A 5,973-nucleotide genomic window follows, 5' to 3' on the forward strand; every position below is an offset into this window, starting at 1 on the left:
ATGCGCTTCTCAGTCAGTACCCCTTCACAGTTGGTACCCCCCTGAAATAATAGCTACTTTTACCACTTCTATCACCATATAGAGGTTTTGCCTGTTTTTAGTCTTTATGTAAGTGGAACTATACAGAATGCACTCTTTTGTGTTTGATTTTTTTTTCTGAGGAAGTCACTTAAACTTTAAGCCTCAGTTTCCTCATCTATATGACAGAAATACTAGTAGCACTTACATCATAGGGGCATGAAGATGTAATGAGAAAAGTTTATAAAATGCTCAGGATAGTGCCTGGGACATAGGATGTACAAAATAAATATTAGACCTTTTCTTCCTTCTTTTCCTTCTAAGTTCCTAGAGCTGTACTAGGCACTAGTAGTGCAGAAGAGAAGTGTAAAAGGCAATTCATACCCTTAAAGAATTTATAATCTAGTGAGGGAGACAAGGATGTAAAATGCTTGGTAAGCAGTAAATGACAATATTAATATAAGATACTATTTAATATGATAAATGATTTCAATTACTGATTCCACTGCTGATTGGAGAGGAGGCAGGCAATATAATGAAATGGTTAAAAGCATAGGTTTTGAAGTTTGGGGACTTCAGTTCTAGCTTCAGTTTCTCCACTTATAAGCTGTGTGACCTTGGGAGTGTCACATAAGTCTCTAAGCCTCAATTTCTTCATCTGTAGAATGGGATTAATACTATTGTACTAATGGGATTGCTGATAACATTGAAGACAACATATGTCAAGTACCTGGCACAGGGCCTGGAACATACTATACATGTAGACAATGGTATTTGTTGAGGGTTTTTTCCTGCTTTGGGATACTAGGATTCATAAAGAACCAGAAGTACAAGCCAACCAGGGTTGGCTAAGTGGCTTGAAAAACCTCACTTACTCTAGCTGAAGAGGTAGCAGGATTCCCAAAGTGACTGGTGAAGCCCAAGGGGCCACTTCTTTGTTTATCTCTCTACCTTGCTCTAGTAGATGCTCGAGATGGTCACTACCAGTGACCACTGGCCTAGGGACATTCCCTCTGAGTCCTTGAACCATGCTTTGTTTTGTCCATAAGGCTTAACTCCTAGTGATCCTGGTCCCCAACTGAGAGTGCCCCTCAAAAGGCTGACTTTGTAATAGCCTTCCACCAGAAGCTATGGCAAGCTGGCCACAGTACAGCAGTGGAAGACTCATTTGTCACCAAGGAGTGCAATTTTCATGGCCATTTGAAGTCAACATTTGGAAATCAAAATTCTTTAAACACTGTTTAGCATCACAGTGTTTTGAGAAAACATTTTCAAAATGGTTTTATGCATTATGCTTCCCACTGTTCAAAACAAAACTTTTTTTTTAAAAAGATACTTAAAAATCAACATGTCTTAAAGATATTTTTCATCCAAAACAAATGTCTCAAAAGGTTTTTGCAGATCTGATGATTAGTGAGATGATTCAGCCCCAAATAATATTTTCTCTAGTGTTTTTCTGATGATTGTATTTTACAGACTTGATTTAGTCAAATTATCATCTCAAACCATATTTATTTTCTTTCTTCAGACTCAGCCAAGAGACCAAGGAAACTTAGAGCTTCAACATAAAATATATGTGTTGAATAAATCATCTTTTTCTTTTTGTCTTGGCTGCTAGGAGACTCAGAGTTAGGTTCTGTAGTGGTAATTGTTTCACCTTCAGTTAGGTAGAGGTAACTATTTCACTCTTGGTTCTGCCTTTCTCTACATTTTTTGAAAAACAGCCTTATTGAGATATAATTGATATACAAAAAGTGGCACATGTTTAATGTATATAATTCAATGAATTTGGATGCATGCATACACCTATGAAAACATTACCACAATCAACATAATAGAAACATCCATGACATCCAAAAGCTTCCATGTGTTTGTGTGTGTGTGTTGTGTGGCAAGAATACTTAATATGAGATCTACCCTCTTAATAAATATTTCAGTGCCTATGTGTAAAACCTCTAGATGAAAACATAGGGGAAAAGCTTATTTACATTGATCTTGGAAATGATTTTTTGATAGAACATCAAAAGCACAAGCAAAAAAAGTAAAAATAGAAAAGTGGAGACTACATCAAACTAAATTGCTTCTGCACAGCAAAGGAAACAACCAACAGAATAAAAAGCTGACTTATGAACTGGGAGAAAATATTTGCAAACAATCTATGTGATAAGGGGTTAGTGTACAAAATACATAAGGACTGCTACAACTCAATAGCAAAAAAATATCAAATAACTCCGTTTAAAAAATAGACAAAGCACCTGGATAGATATTTCTACATGGTTTTCCTATCACTCTTTTGATATTTATTCATCTTCCCTATTGCTCTGAATTTTTGTTAATCTATCTTAAATCCATTTTGGAAACAGATGGAGTTATTAATGACATATAAAACATGTGTCTTTCAAAATCTCCAAACAAAAAAAAATCTACTCAGTGGAAGATGAGCAAAATAGGTGAACTGGCATTTCACAGAATAAGAAATCCAACAATATGGGAAAATACCCAATTGCAATAGTGCTCAGATAAATGTAAGTTTGAAAAACCATGAGATATTGCTTAACACATCTTTGAATAGCAAAATTAGAAAGTCAGATAATATTGTAAGTAGTTGATGATATGGGGAATCATTTTCTCATGTACTGCTTGCTGGTAGGAAGTTGAACTGGTACAGCCACCCTGGAGAGTAATTTTGAGGTGCTTAATGAAATGAAATATGCATAAACTCTATGGCCAAGTTTATAATTCTGGAACAGATCCATTAAGGGACATGTGCAAGGATGTTTATGGAATCATTTTTTGTAATAGCAAACCTCAATATCTATAACTAGGGGACTAGATAAGTAAAATGTGATATATGTACACAATGAGAATACCACACAAGGTCAGAACTAATAGTCTACACACATGTCTTAGCCCAAGCTGCCATAACAAAATACTATAGACTGGATGGTTTAAAAGACAGACATTTATTTTCTCACAGGTCTGGAGACTGGAAGTCCAAGATCAGGGAGATAGCATAGTCAGTTTCTGGTGAAGTGAGAGCTCTCTTCTTGACTTGCAGATGGCTGTCATGTGTGTCCTCAAGTGGCAGAGAAAGAGAAAGCAAGCTCTCTGGTGTTTCTTCTTATAAGAGCACTAATCCCATCAAGAGATCCCCACCCTCATGAACTCATCTAACTCTAATTGCTTCCTAATGCTCACCATCTCCAACTACCATCACATTGGGATTTAGGGATTCACATATGAATTTTGGGGGTAGGCGACACAAACATTCAGTGCATAACAACATGCCTAAAGCAACATGAATAGATCTTAAACAAAAATCACGTGGAGTGATAAAATAATAAAGGGAGTATCATGATGCAATAAAATTTGTGCAAAAATACTATAAAATTTCAAGATCACATATATATCTAAATAAATATGTGGGTGATGGATTGAAAAGATATTTATTAAGTATATTAGAATAGATATCTATGGGGGCAGAGGAAAATGGGATTGGAGATTGTAAATGATAAGGAAAAAATATAACTAATTAAAATAAAAAAGAGAGTCCTTATAATGAAGACTGTGTGCCATTAAACAAAGAATATGAGTGACTTAGGTCTGTGAGGCCTGTGTCTTGAGGCCAAAATAACCAGAAAAATATTTATAAATTTAAGGGGTCTGTTATTGTGTTTCAATGTTAGCTCTCAGAAATATACAAGAAAACTTTCCTGGCCTTTAAGATATGGACTTTTTTTATTCTAGAAGACATCTTTGTCTACCTTGGATCATATGAATGGTATACAAGGAGTCAAGATGATTTCTATGAAAATGAGGGATTGGATTCTAAAATCAAACCTTACCTTATTTTCAGAATGAGAATGAGGTCTGAAGTGGGGGTACAATTTTTTTTCCCAAAGACACCGTAATTGTGGAAGGTGTGTGTAGGCAGGAAAGTGATCTTTGAAGAAGAGCTTCTCAAAATTTAATTCAAGAGCATCCAGCCCCTGAAAAGTAGATAAGTGATGCACAGTGTGGATTCTACTGTCTGGCTTGGGGAGTAGGAGTGGAAGGAAGGAAGGAGGCAAGGTTGAAAAAGAAAAGTGATTTGGGGCAAGGGTAAAGTTCTTCCAAATGGAGAGCAGGATGGAGAAAAATAGTTGTGGATGGCAAGAGTGAGAGTAGAGGCTGTGTTGATCAGGGAGATTGGAGATTAGAGATTATGTTAGGTTGGGGGGTAAGAGGAAAGACAGACTTTTCTAAATGGGAACTGAGAGTCTAACATTTATGTGACTCCCAGTCTTCCATGTCTAGGTGTCCATAAGCCTGAGAGGAATCACGCTGATGATTCCATCCCCTGCACACACACTCCAATGTGCAGTGTTACTATTCTCTCTTGCATGTGACAATAGAATGTGGTTTGAAAGATGATGGGGGTAAGGCATGCCATCACTGTCAAAGTTGACTTGCCTACCTCACTAGATTCCATTCTGGTGGGAGAGAGATAATGAGAGACTGCTGACAAAATGCATTGGGTATACCATGAAAGTTCCAGAATCATAATTGTGAATGGGTATGCCAGTTAATTGACTTAAAGTATAAAACGCATTGTTTGCCCATTGAATTTTACTAATAAAATGAAAGACATGTTTGTCCTGAGGGCATTACATGGAGCCAGGATTGATTTCATTTTACAGAACATTATTGAGCTGAGTTTAAAAGATTTTTAAAAACCCCATGATCCCCAAATTCTCATAGAATTCATAGCCAATCAGGGGTGCCTGGGTGGCTCAGTTGGTTAAGCGTCTGACTTTGGATAAGGTCATGATCTTGCAGTTCGTGAGTTCAAGCCCCACGTCGGGGTCTGTGCTGACAGTTCAGAGCCTGGAGCCTGCTTCGGATTCTATGTCTCCCTCTCTCTCTCTGCCCCTCCCCCCTCTCAAAAATAAAGATTAAAAAAATTAAGAAAAAGAATTCATAGCCAATCAATTTTCCATATCCTCAAAAAAGGACCTAGCATTAATATTTTGAAGCCAATCAATCATCGTATAGTCATACCTGTGCCATATTTTTAGGGGTTGCGGCTATGAATCCTTGCCAGTGCAAGGATTTGTCATTTTCAGAGACGGAACTGTGCCTTGTACCTCCAGAGGGAAAACCCTAGACCATTGAAAGACCTTTTCAAAGGGATAACATTACTTAATGAGTAAAATAAATCAAAAGTATAATAATATTAACAGTCACAGCTTCCATTTACTGATCACTTACTAGGTGCCAGGCTCTGTGCTGAGCACTTTAAATCCATTATATTAATTTGGTTTCTCAGAGATGCAATGAGCTAAGTGTTCAAACCAACTCTTCCAAAGACTGGCATAAGAGAAAAACACAATTGGCTGCATTGAAAAACTTTGCCCCTACAGTTTAATGAAATTAAGATGATTTTTTTCAGTAGTAGTATACTTTCCCACTAGATATGAGGGCATGATGCTCTTTTAAGGCACAGGGCAACCAACATCTACCTCCTTTTGTGATTATCATTTCCTGAACTCTTGGCTACTCTTCCCCATTTTCTGAGGACTGACTCTCAGGCCTCCTTGACACCCCAGGTTTTGCCATTATCCTAGGTGACTCCAGCAATATCCACATGGAAGACCCATTCCACACACCCTGGTCTCATACCTCCCCGATCTTTAACCTCTTACTACCTCAATCAGCACCAGCCATTTGACATCACTAGACATGGCTTCACCCCTACAAGACTCAACTCTAATATTCCATTGTGATCAAAATCTCCTAGCAATGTCTGGTTCCACGTCATCTGCTCTTTGCCCTCATTTAAACATATAGTGTCTCAAATCCTTCCTTTTCTCTTCATTTTTTCCCTTGTCTAGCCACCATCTTGAGGCACATTTATTTAGTACTTCATCCATGTGCTCTTCAAATACCATTTCTTCACTATTTAGCCTCAGCTTT

The sequence above is a fragment of the Panthera pardus genome, unplaced genomic scaffold, assembly GCF_024362965.1.
Source record: "Panthera pardus isolate Hobbes unplaced genomic scaffold, ASM2436296v1 HiC_scaffold_27, whole genome shotgun sequence".
NCBI classification, from domain to species: Eukaryota; Metazoa; Chordata; class Mammalia; order Carnivora; family Felidae; genus Panthera; species Panthera pardus.